Source organism: Ursus americanus, chromosome 1 (genome assembly GCF_024610735.1).
Source record: "Ursus americanus isolate L20-20 chromosome 1, mUrsAme1.1.p, whole genome shotgun sequence".
Classification (NCBI taxonomy): domain Eukaryota; kingdom Metazoa; phylum Chordata; class Mammalia; order Carnivora; family Ursidae; genus Ursus; species Ursus americanus.
In genome coordinates, this window is record NC_142127.1 from 97596305 (window position 1) to 97607317 (window position 11013).

At 38.8% G+C, this 11013-nt stretch overlaps 1 long non-coding RNA gene across 1 annotated transcript; it reads left to right on the forward strand.

The window, feature by feature from the left end:
* The first annotated feature begins 388 nt into the window (after window positions 1–388).
* On the forward strand, window positions 389–9353 carry LOC148110820 (uncharacterized). Its single transcript, XR_015726728.1, has 3 exons — window positions 389–489; window positions 2041–2201; window positions 8463–9353. It is a non-coding gene; the product is annotated as an uncharacterized LOC148110820 (long non-coding RNA).
* The last annotated feature ends 1660 nt before the right edge of the window (window positions 9354–11013 follow it).

Genomic DNA, 11013 nt, shown 5'->3' on the forward strand with positions numbered 1-11013 from the left:
TAGTAAATGCCTAGTTGCTATTTAAAGATTGTCATCTTAAGAAAGAAAACAATTGTTTATATGACTTTTAAAAATATTCATTAAAATAATGGAAAAAAGGAAAAACACTAATTTACACATAGATCAAACGAGTGCTGGAATCCATTTTGTCTTCTAATTCTGCTTGAATGAGCATTTAAATGGAATTTCTCTATTGTTATTGATTACAGCTTTCTGCTCCCCCACACATCCTCTTTTAAAAGCCATGTTAGTCTGATAAGAACTAGAATGTTGTGTACTTTCCTAATTCACTTGGCATTTATTCAAACCCCATAGCCTTAGGACTTTGAGGGTATTGAATTTGAGTCATTCAAAGGGCAAAAGGACATGTTTAAAGAGGTTAGTTGTGGCCTCATATACTTACTGGTTACAGTGCTTCTGTTCCTGAACAATGGAAAAACTTGACTGTTTCTGCTTAGAAGTTCATGGACCTGGAAGGCTCCAGACCATGTAAGTATTCACCAGGCTCAGATTGTACTGGAGAAATTGAAACATTGGGTCACAACTGAATGCAAACCTGACCGTCTCTGAATATAAGCATCTAGGAGTGTGTAATTCAGGGCAGAAACTTGAATTTGCAAAAGAGGAATGTTAGAAGTAATAAAAACAAGAAGAAATGAAGTGAGAACCCCAGAGCCTTCCTTGCATGCCAGAATAAAGTAGACATGTGTTACATTCTTTCCTTTTGTGGGTCCCTTCCACACCTGTTGTTGCTTTCCTGGGGAATTAGCCAAAAGTGATCCAATTTCTAAGCGTTAGTGGGGAGAAATTATTCTGTCCCAGGAACAGGAAGCCAAGGTTCACATTTTCCATCATTCTTCTTTTTTCAAAATATCTTTGATATAGGAATATTGATTCAGTATAGTGGCTCAGGGAAAGCAAAAGCTGGCTATCCTATCCGGCAGCACAGGGAAATTGGTTAATACATTAATAGATTGAATTACTAATGCATCACTTGTGACTCAGAGCTTGGTTTCTGTTTTTTGGTTTTTGTTATTTTGGGTTGTTTTTGTTTTTGTTTTGGCTGGTTGATTGATTATTGGTTGGTTAGAGATGCTGTGTTGGAGAAATGACCCTTGAGAGATGAGTTGACTGTCTCTTTTGATGATTTCCTACATAGTTGAAAATGACTGCTGTGCTGGACACATGGTCCAGACAAAGTGCAGCCTCTGATTTTAATTAAAGCCAAAAATTTTGCTGCAAAAATCATAGCTTATGTGTTACGGTTTATTGGAAGAATATTTAATGCATATGCCCATTCACCAGTTCTGCTTTGAGCACTCATGTGGCCAGCACGGAGCTTTACTAAGAGATTGGAAAGACAGTAATTATCCACAGGAAACCTGAAGGCCAGCATAGAAGATGAGACAGGAATGGTAGCTATAGATGGTCTGTTTGAGATCATTGTCACACATTCTTGACAAAATGCTGAAATCAATATCACTTGTATATGTGTTTGTATTCAAGCGGAGTAGATGGGTGATTTTTTCCCTTCTGTCACAGGGATATTGGAAAGCACAATCATTCATTCATTCCCAGTTTACAACTCAATACTGCCTCCTTCGCCAGGTCACTAACCATACCGAGCCTCAGTTTTGTATCTGTTTAATAATAATACCTACTTCCTGGGGTTGGTGTGAGAAGCAACTGGGCTAAAACATATCTTTCCAGGAATCATAATAGCATACATAGTTCCTTTCAGCTATGCAAACATATCTCTATTACTAAATCCTAGACACTGGCACAATATAAAATGTAATTCTAGCCGTCGGAGGTTCCCAGGATAGAATGAATGACACTGGGCAGTTGTGGTTGCTGCCACGCCAGGGTTTGAAGCTTGTGCTCATTTGGCTGGAATGTTGCAGAAAAGATCCAAGCATCCGATGGGTGGTTGGACCAACTGACTTTCAAGATCTCTTTTTTAATTCTACAATGTTGGCCTCTCACGCATGTCTCATCCCGTCTTCCTGGATGAAGACTTTATTTCTTCTTCTTCCCTAGAATGAGTAAAACATGAAAACAACAGCAACTTGTACTCTCGGCCCGCAAGCCCTAAAAAGGTCATGAGTCAACCCTCCTGATAGGTGCAGCCTGTGAATTTGGATGATACAGAAGAATGCAGCTCTGGTCTCCTGCCAACCTAAATAAGTTCTGCAGAGATGGTCAGTATTATGTGGCTGTCTTACTTTTGACAAGAATATCCCAGTGCCAAACCCAAGTCTCTCTGACTCTGCATCACTTTCCAGTTGTATTTGTCCACTGCCATGCAGGACTGGCTAAGGTTCAGCAATGGAAATAAGATTTCTCAGCCTGTCAACTCAACTCTGAAAATAGGTACTAGGTACTAACCAATATTTACCACAAACCTTGAGATCTCTGCCTTTAAGAGGGAGCCAAGAAATGAAGCTAGAGGGGTTAGGAAGGAGGGGAAACTGACCCCGCAGGAAGTCTGATTCAGCTTGAAGAATTTTAATTCAGCTGGAGAAATACCCTTCTTGAATTTGATTCAGCTGGAGAAATTCCCTGGTCTAGAACTTGACATTTGCTGTAATTTATTTTTCTCAAGCAGTGCTGGCAGTGGGCAATTCTAGAGTCCCTGATACCCGGTCCATTTCTCTCTTGAGTTTAATGAAATATTACTTCTCCCTAACTATCCCTGCCCCTTGTTCTCAGTAGTTAGGCAAGGCCATGAAGCTAGCTTTGGCCAATGAAATATGAGTAGAATCTGGATGGAATATTGCAGAAAAGATCCAAGCATCCGATGGGTGGTTGGACCAATTGACTTTCAAGATCTCTTTTTTAATTCTACAATGTTGGCCTCTTACGCATGTCTCATCCCGTCTTCCTGGATGAAGACTTTATTTCTTCTTCTTCCCTAGAGTGAGTAAAACATGAAAACAACAGCAACTTGTACTCTCTGCCCAAAAGCCCTAAAAAGGTCATGAGTCAACCCTCCTGATAGGTGCAGCCTGTGAATGCTTTGTGTAATTGATAGAACTTGACTTCCCAACCTGTCTCCCCCATCACAGGAATCCTTGTGATGCATGTGAGACTGTGGGGCCACAAATTGGTGTGTAACAAATAAATAGAGCAGAGCCTCACACCAACCTGCGATGGACAGACACATGGCATAAGGGAAAAATAAACATTTGTTGTCCCAAGCCACTGAAATTTGGAGGTTGCTTGTTATCCCAGCCAACCCGGTCTATCCTGACTGACACAATGCTCACATCCACCAGCATGAGTGCAACAGATCTGGTTAAAGCATTACAACAAACAGACTGCAAGAGACTTGCAATTATATATTCATTTATTCTTCCAAAGCTATAGCATAGGGTTTTATTTTTCTATAAATATTTCTTAAGTAACAAAATAATACTAGGGAAATCAAGAACCAATCTATAAAGTGTTTGATTCGTTCATTTCACAATGTGGCATCTTTATTAAAGCACTTTGTAATTAGGGGCTCCTGGGGGGCTCCGTCAGTTGAGCCTCCAACCCTTGGTTTCAGCTCAGGTCATGATCTCATGGGTTGTGGGATAGGCCCAGAGCTCCGTGTGGGGCTCGGTGCTCCCAGGGACTCTGCTTGAGGATTCTCTCCCTCTGTCCTCCCCCATGCACATGCACACACTTTCTCTCTTTCAAATAAATAAATAAATCTTTTTTTAAAATCATTTTGTATATATACATTAAACTATGAGTTTTTGCAGAACAGAGAATGAGATTTCTTCTTTTTTGCAGGTGTCCCAGGGCCTATCAGAGAACTTTTGGAAAAAAAAAAATGTTTACTGAATAATTACTACAAAAATTCTTGTCCTAGGCTATTCCTTCAGGTGCAAAATTCCTTTTATTGATATTTTCCTTATCTTAACCGTCTAATTTGATCTGATTTCATTCTTGGGTTCCTCAATGTAGGACGTTTTACTGAGGCTGTCCTCCCCATTTGAATGCACTCTTTACTTTCCTCTGATGAATTTAATACCACCTCCTCCAGAATCACTTCTAGTCATAATCTGGCCCAAGCAGTTCCCAAACCTTGTGATCTCAGGACCACCTTAGACTCTTAAAAATTACTGACAATCCAAAGACCTTTCATTTACGTAAACTGTAGTTATTTACATTTTTTGTTTACAAAATTAAAAACTGAGAAAATTTTAAAGTATATATTTATGTATTCCTTTAAAATAACAATAATAAATCCATTACATGGGAATGTAAGCATCATATTTTTTATTAAAGACTTCTATTTTTCAAATCAAAACCGTTTTTACCGAGAATGGCATTGTTTTACATATTCACAAATCTCTTTCATGTCTGGCTTAACAAAAGACAGCTGGATTTTCTTATCTGATTCTGCATTCAATTTGTTGCAATATCCCACATCATGTATCTTCCAAAGATCTCCACTGTATACTTGTGAGGATACCAGAATAGAAACAGAAAATGCCATCTTCGTCTTATTATGGAAATCGTTTTGAATTTGTGCACCCCTGAAAGGATCCTGGGGACTCTCAGGGTCCCCTTCTTTCTCCTCTGAAATGCTTTGGCATAGGGAAATTCTGTGGCAGAGTTTACCACTGTATTATTCTCCAATTGTTTTATGCATATGAGATGCAGTTTCCAACCTAAATTGTAAGTACTAAGAGGGCAGGAACAATGTATGCTTATAAAATACGGAAGAGTGCAAAGCCTGCTATAAATACGACCCCAGAACTATGACACGGGATTATCATGTATTAAAGTTCTATGATTTTTTAAATAAATGCAACATTCCAAAATAATCTAAGCTTTTAAATTTTATCTCATTCATCTTCTTCCCACCCTCAGAAACAACCAGAATAATGAATGTAGACATTTTTACAGTAAATTTTTATACTTTTAAAACAAATATGAAGTCAATGTTGATTTGTCTGAGTTTTCTTTACATAAATATTGTTCTATGCATCTTATTCCTTTTTAACTCAGAATCCTGGTTTCGAGGTCTATCCACTCTGCTTCTTATAAACCTAGGAATGCTATGTCTTTTTTCATTTTCTAGTGGTAGATGTTTAAACTGTTCCCAAATGGACACACATTCCAATAATGCTGAAATGAGTCTCTGGGTTCCTGTTTCTTCAGTTATTTGTGAGATAAGTATTCTAGATTAAACTCTTAAAAATGGGCTATCTGGCCTTTTTCTGTTGTGCCAGTTGTAGTTGCTGTAAACAGTGTGTACCCGGGCATATTTCCACCACCGGCATATGAGCGTGCCTTTGGCTTCATACTTGATAATGTCAAGTTCTAGCTACGCTTTATTGCACCCTTCTGAGCCCGGCACTGTGTTAGAGTAGAGCAGACCTTAGCAAATGCTTGTGACCGGAAGCAGCACTAACCTGAGGCTTGGGCATTTGGATGTGGATGTATTTTACAAGCTTAGCACACTGCCTCTTGCCTTGTCCTCCAGGATCCATGCGATGGGCTAGTAGGCTCTTTCTCACGCAGACGCAGCAGAGTACAAAACAAACCCAGAATCTTCTTTTGTTTTCTTCCATTCCAAGAAGTACTTTGTATTTCACATTCTTTAAGTACGGTAGCTCTGTCCTCTTTGCCCGCATCCTTAGCCAGAGCAGCCGTCCTGTCTTTGGGGTCCCCATTACCAAAGCACTGAGACAAGTGCCTCTGAAATGCTTCAGCCTGGACAGAAGCTGCCAGAATCCTCTTCTGCAAAGCCAACTTTGCAGTAGGATCCATGGTGATGCAGTGAGAGGCCACTGTCTGCATTCAATTACACTGCTGCGGGTCTCATGTGATTGTTTCAAGATCCTACAAATTACCAGATGTCGACAACCAGCTCCGATGTGTTTCCCTGTCCCCATAAGCTGAGGGAAAATGTAAAAATTGGTTATCTCCGTGATGGTGGTTACTTCAACTCTGGATCTTCTCATTGGAGGGGAGTAGTGGGTGTGTGTATGAGAAAATGTGATGAGAGCACTGTTGTAACCCAGCTTGGCTTACATACCTGTGACAGACTAAGCTTGCTACCGTGTGCACATTTTGTGTCAAGAAGTACATGCTAGAGATATCAATGGGCAGTGCGGGATGACACACACTAGCTACTCCTATGAATGTGGTAAAACTCTTGAGTCACATACCTTTGTGATTTTCTTGTAAAACAAAATCCAAATCCGCCAAGAAAAATTAAACTACAGCACGCAGGACATTTGAAAACACCATTGCTACCATTTAAAGCATCATTAATGGTCATCTTTGACACAAGAGCTGAGGTGTGAAAGTCGCTTAGTAAGACAGTTCAATGAAGACCAGAAATGGCTGGGCTGCCCCTGGCTAAGATAATCCTTGACGACTCCCCCACTTTCGTGTTTAAGGACAGAAAGTTCTGGTGCTCGTTGCCACTGAACTTCCGGTCCCTTGATTATTTCCAGGGAAAACTCAAAGTTCACAGAATTTGTGATTTGACCTGATGACTTGCATAGAGGGAGTAGTTTCTGCTATTATTAAATATTCATAGCTATTTCCCCTGGATGTTTAGTGAATGAAACAATCTCTGGATTTTTGAAATTTCTAAATTAGGTGATGATTTTTTATTTTTTCTAATTGCGCATTCTCTCTCCCCCCATGCTAGAAGTGAATATATTTATTCAGATCCCCTTTCCTCCAAACCTAGGGAAATATCTACTGGGTTTTAAATACCAAGAATGTCAGTTTTAGTCCTGTCTGCAATGACTTCCAAAGCTAAAGACTAATGATATTTGGTTTCATTATTATCTTAGAATATTTACAAATAATTTACCATTCTTTCCCAAGGCAAAATAGCATTTGTCAGGAATGAGCAAACCTGGAGTGACTCCACGTTTAAACTTCTTACTATTATTACATGAAAGTATTTTTGTATTTCAAATATATAATTGATAAAATATTAAAAATATTTTAAACTATTAACACATTGTTTAAAAATATACATTTCCTTTTGTAGCAGGAATTAGAGTCAGTGTGAAGCTTTGGTTTGTAAAGTTCATGAATTTTTTTGAATTTTGCAGTAGGCATTGATAAGAACACACCTTTTCTCAGACACTTATCTCAAACTCAGATAATCTGGGTACATAACATTTAAAAAATGCCAAAAATGGTAAACTTGTTAGAATACAATAAATAAATTTTACTTGACAAAGGCAAGCAAGAAATGAAAAGGAACAAATATATCCTCAAGCTGGGAAAAATCATTTTAAACTCTCAAATATTTATTTGATATTATCTTTCCAAGAACAATGGAGCAAAAATAATCACATTCCTTTTCCTTTACATACTTTGTTCAGAGAAACCAGATGCAGAATGAAGCTTTGCTTCCCTGCCAAACTGTCAAGTTTGTTTAATATTCAAGTTCCATATACAACATCAACAAAGGAAGCAAAATTATTGCTAGTGCTGGAGGTTCTGAATTTGAATCATTTTAAGCTGATCACTATATGTTCTGAAAATAGACATAAATCTCCATATTTTCCAGATTTTTTGAGTGTTCTTCACTGTCGTTCCAGGGGTGATGAAAAGCGGAGTGGTTTTATAAGTGTGTGTATGCAGGCATGCCTTATATATATTTCAAGTGGTATAGCTTTCCACTACTGAAATGCATTCATGTTCTTTTGGCAGAACATCTCTTCCAAAGAAATATTTAAAGGTCCCCCAAAAGACTTTCCTGTTCATGACAATTATGGTCACATTCTAAATCATGAACACTAACACTTACTAATTGCTTACTGTGCGCTCGGCACCAAACCAAGCACTTTACCTACATTACCCATTGAGCTTCAAGACCACTCTTTATTTTTTTTATTTTTTTTTAAGATTTTATTTATTTATTTGACAGAGAGAGAGGCAGCAAGAGAGGGAACACAAGCAGGGGAATGGGAGAGGGAGAAGCAGGCTCCCAGCGGAGGAGCCTGATGTGGGGCTTGATCCCAGAACGCCGGGATCACACCCTGAGCCGAAGGCAGATGCTTAACGACTGAGCCACCCAGGCGTCCCTACATTACCCATTAAGCTCACGACCACTCTTTAATGTAAATGATACTTTCATCCTCATTCTACATATGAAGAAACTGAGGCATAGAGAGATTAAGTAATTTGATTGATTTCATATGAATCATGCATTGAGTACTCTTTACTTCCCTCCACTAGCACAATGGTAAAAGGCTATATTTTATATGTTCACAATTTTTATCCCTGCCCCGTTGTGGCCATGCTTCCCTCTAGATGGTGTATGTTGAACTGCTCTCATGACTTTCAGCTTAGCCGTGTGATTGCCTTTGGCCAATGGTACATGAGTCAAAGTTTTAATGCCACGTTCCAAGCAGAGACTTTCAGGGGACTTTTGTGATTTGACAATGTGTCTCTTGTGTTCCTGTTCTCTATAAAACAATATGTCCTAGGTACAAGTTCCTCCTTCACCCTGGATGCTGCAATGAGAGGACATGGAGCCCTAACCGAACCAGCATTGCCAAGCAGAACAGTGGCTAACCCAGAGCACTCAGACAACCTAACTGGAAAATAAATCTACATTGCAAGCCACTGAATTAATGTGATTGGTGGTTACAGCAACAAAAACTGACTGAAAAATAAGGGTGGAAGAGGAAAAAAAGCTGTAATAAGCTCACAACAATAAAAGCACCAGAGAGAGGCCATCTGTGGATCGAAGGACTTAAAACTTTCTGGAAGGCGGAAAGTTGCTGAAAGAGTGTTTACTTGCACAGTTTAGGTGGAACCATAGCTTCCAAAATGTGAGGGGTTGCTATAACCAGGCTGGTAAGCAACCTGCTTTGCAGAACCTGGTAGAAAACTTGGACCCCCTAGATACCAAAGTTTCTCAAAGTTTGTGAGCTACTAACCTCCCCTTCCAGTACTCACACTAAATGTAAGCTCACTTGGTTAAGAAGCCTCATTTAGTACACCATGCTCAAGATTAGCTACTGGCCAATTCTTGGCTACCAAGACAGACTAGAGTAAACCCTGCAGAAGAAGCAAGAAAAAGACCAATGTTGTCATGGATAAGTCCTACCCTTGGAGGAAAGAGAGATTATTCATGGATAGAAGAGAAACGTAATATAACTCTAGTTAGTATCCACAGAGATATTGGAGGAAAGGCTACATTTATAAAAATAAAATATAAAAAAAGTGTTGAGGAAAAAGAAAAATCAGACAACAATACAAAGTCTTGGAAATCCAAACTGTTGTTCCCAATATTGGTGATGCTGGGTTTGATTATTTGATGAGCTGGTAAGCACTGGATATATGTAATAGGAAGATATATCTTCCCTGATATAATTATGAATGGGGTGGCATTTTGAGACTATGAATATCCTCACAATCACCTTCCATCCAGTGAGTGGTTTTAGCATCCATAGACAATCCTTGACTGAATCAATTGACATATGGAGAGTAGCAAAACATTGTTTTCAAATCTTATTCTTTTTATATTTATTGTCTGGCATTCTCTCTCTCTTTCTTTTCAGGTATCATTAAGGACTCACAGATCTTTATTGCTTTTTAGTCACATTGTTATCCATTATTATTTTTTAAAGATTTATTTATTTGAGAGAGAGAAAGAGATGAGAGAGAGAGAGAAAGCAGTGCAAGTTGGGGGAGGGACAGAGGGTGAGGGTAAGGGATAAGCAGACTCCACACTGAGCCCAGAGTCCCACAAGGGGCTCGATCTCACAACCTTGAGATCATGACCTGAGCCAAAATCAAGAGTCGGATGCTTAACCAACTGAGCCACCCAAGTGCCCCTCCATTATTTATTTATTTATTGTACTTTAGATACTCATTTTTTCCTAATCTGACCTCAAGGAGCCCCTACAAGCTGACTTCTATGATTCATTTGTCTTTAGGTTGATATAACATATTAAATGGCTAGAAAAATAAATGAAAAATACAGAAATCTATGTACATTATTGCAAGAAAAGAGCACTGAAAAGAGAGATTAAATGCTTCCAGACTAAGAAACAAAAACAAATAAATGAGCAAGAAACCAAATTTCCCATCAAATAATGGGAAATAGGCATTTTATCAATAATATTTGAAGAAATTGTCTGAGGGAAAAATGATTTTCAATCTTAAATTCTTTATCTACCCAACTATGAATAAAGTATAAAGGAAAATATAGACATTCAGCATTCAAGACTCAGAAGATTTTTCCTTAAAACACCCTTTTTCAAGAAGCTCTATGGGGTCATATGTCAGCAAAATCATAGAGGAAGTCAAAAAGAAGGAAGATGGGATCTGGGAAATAATAGCTCCAATGCCGCAAAGACAAGAAATATCACCATGTCACTTGTGCCACCGGCAGGGAGGACAACGTGTCCAGCATGGAGTTGGGAGCTAGAGGTTTCCCATGGGCAGAAATCTAGGGAAAGGGAATGTGTCAGTCAGCTGGGGCTGCGCTAACAAAACACCACAGACTTTGTTACTTCACATAAATTTCTTTTCTCATGCCCTAGAGTCTAGATATAATGGATCAAGCTGACAGCAAATTTGGTTTCTGGTGAGGGCACTCTTTCTGATTTTGTAGATAATTGCCTTCTTACTATAGACCTCATATGGCCTCTTCTCTGTGGGTGTGTGGAGAGAGAAATCTCTGGTATCTCTTCCTCTTCTTATAAGGAACCATGGCACCACCCTTACGATCTAATTTAACATTTATCACCTTCTTATAGGCCCTATCTCAAAATACAGTCACACTGGAAATGAGGGGCTTCAACATATGAATTTTGGAGGACACAATTCAGCCCAGAATAGAAAGATTTTAAAGATTTGATACTCTTGGGCAAGGTTATTATAATAATAATATCAGCTAAAACATATTAAGAGCCCCACACGTGCCAGATACTGAACTAACAGCTATATAAGCATTAGCACATTCAATCCTATGAAGTCAGTGACTACTGTCATTATTGTATTCATTTTACAAATAATTGAGAAATA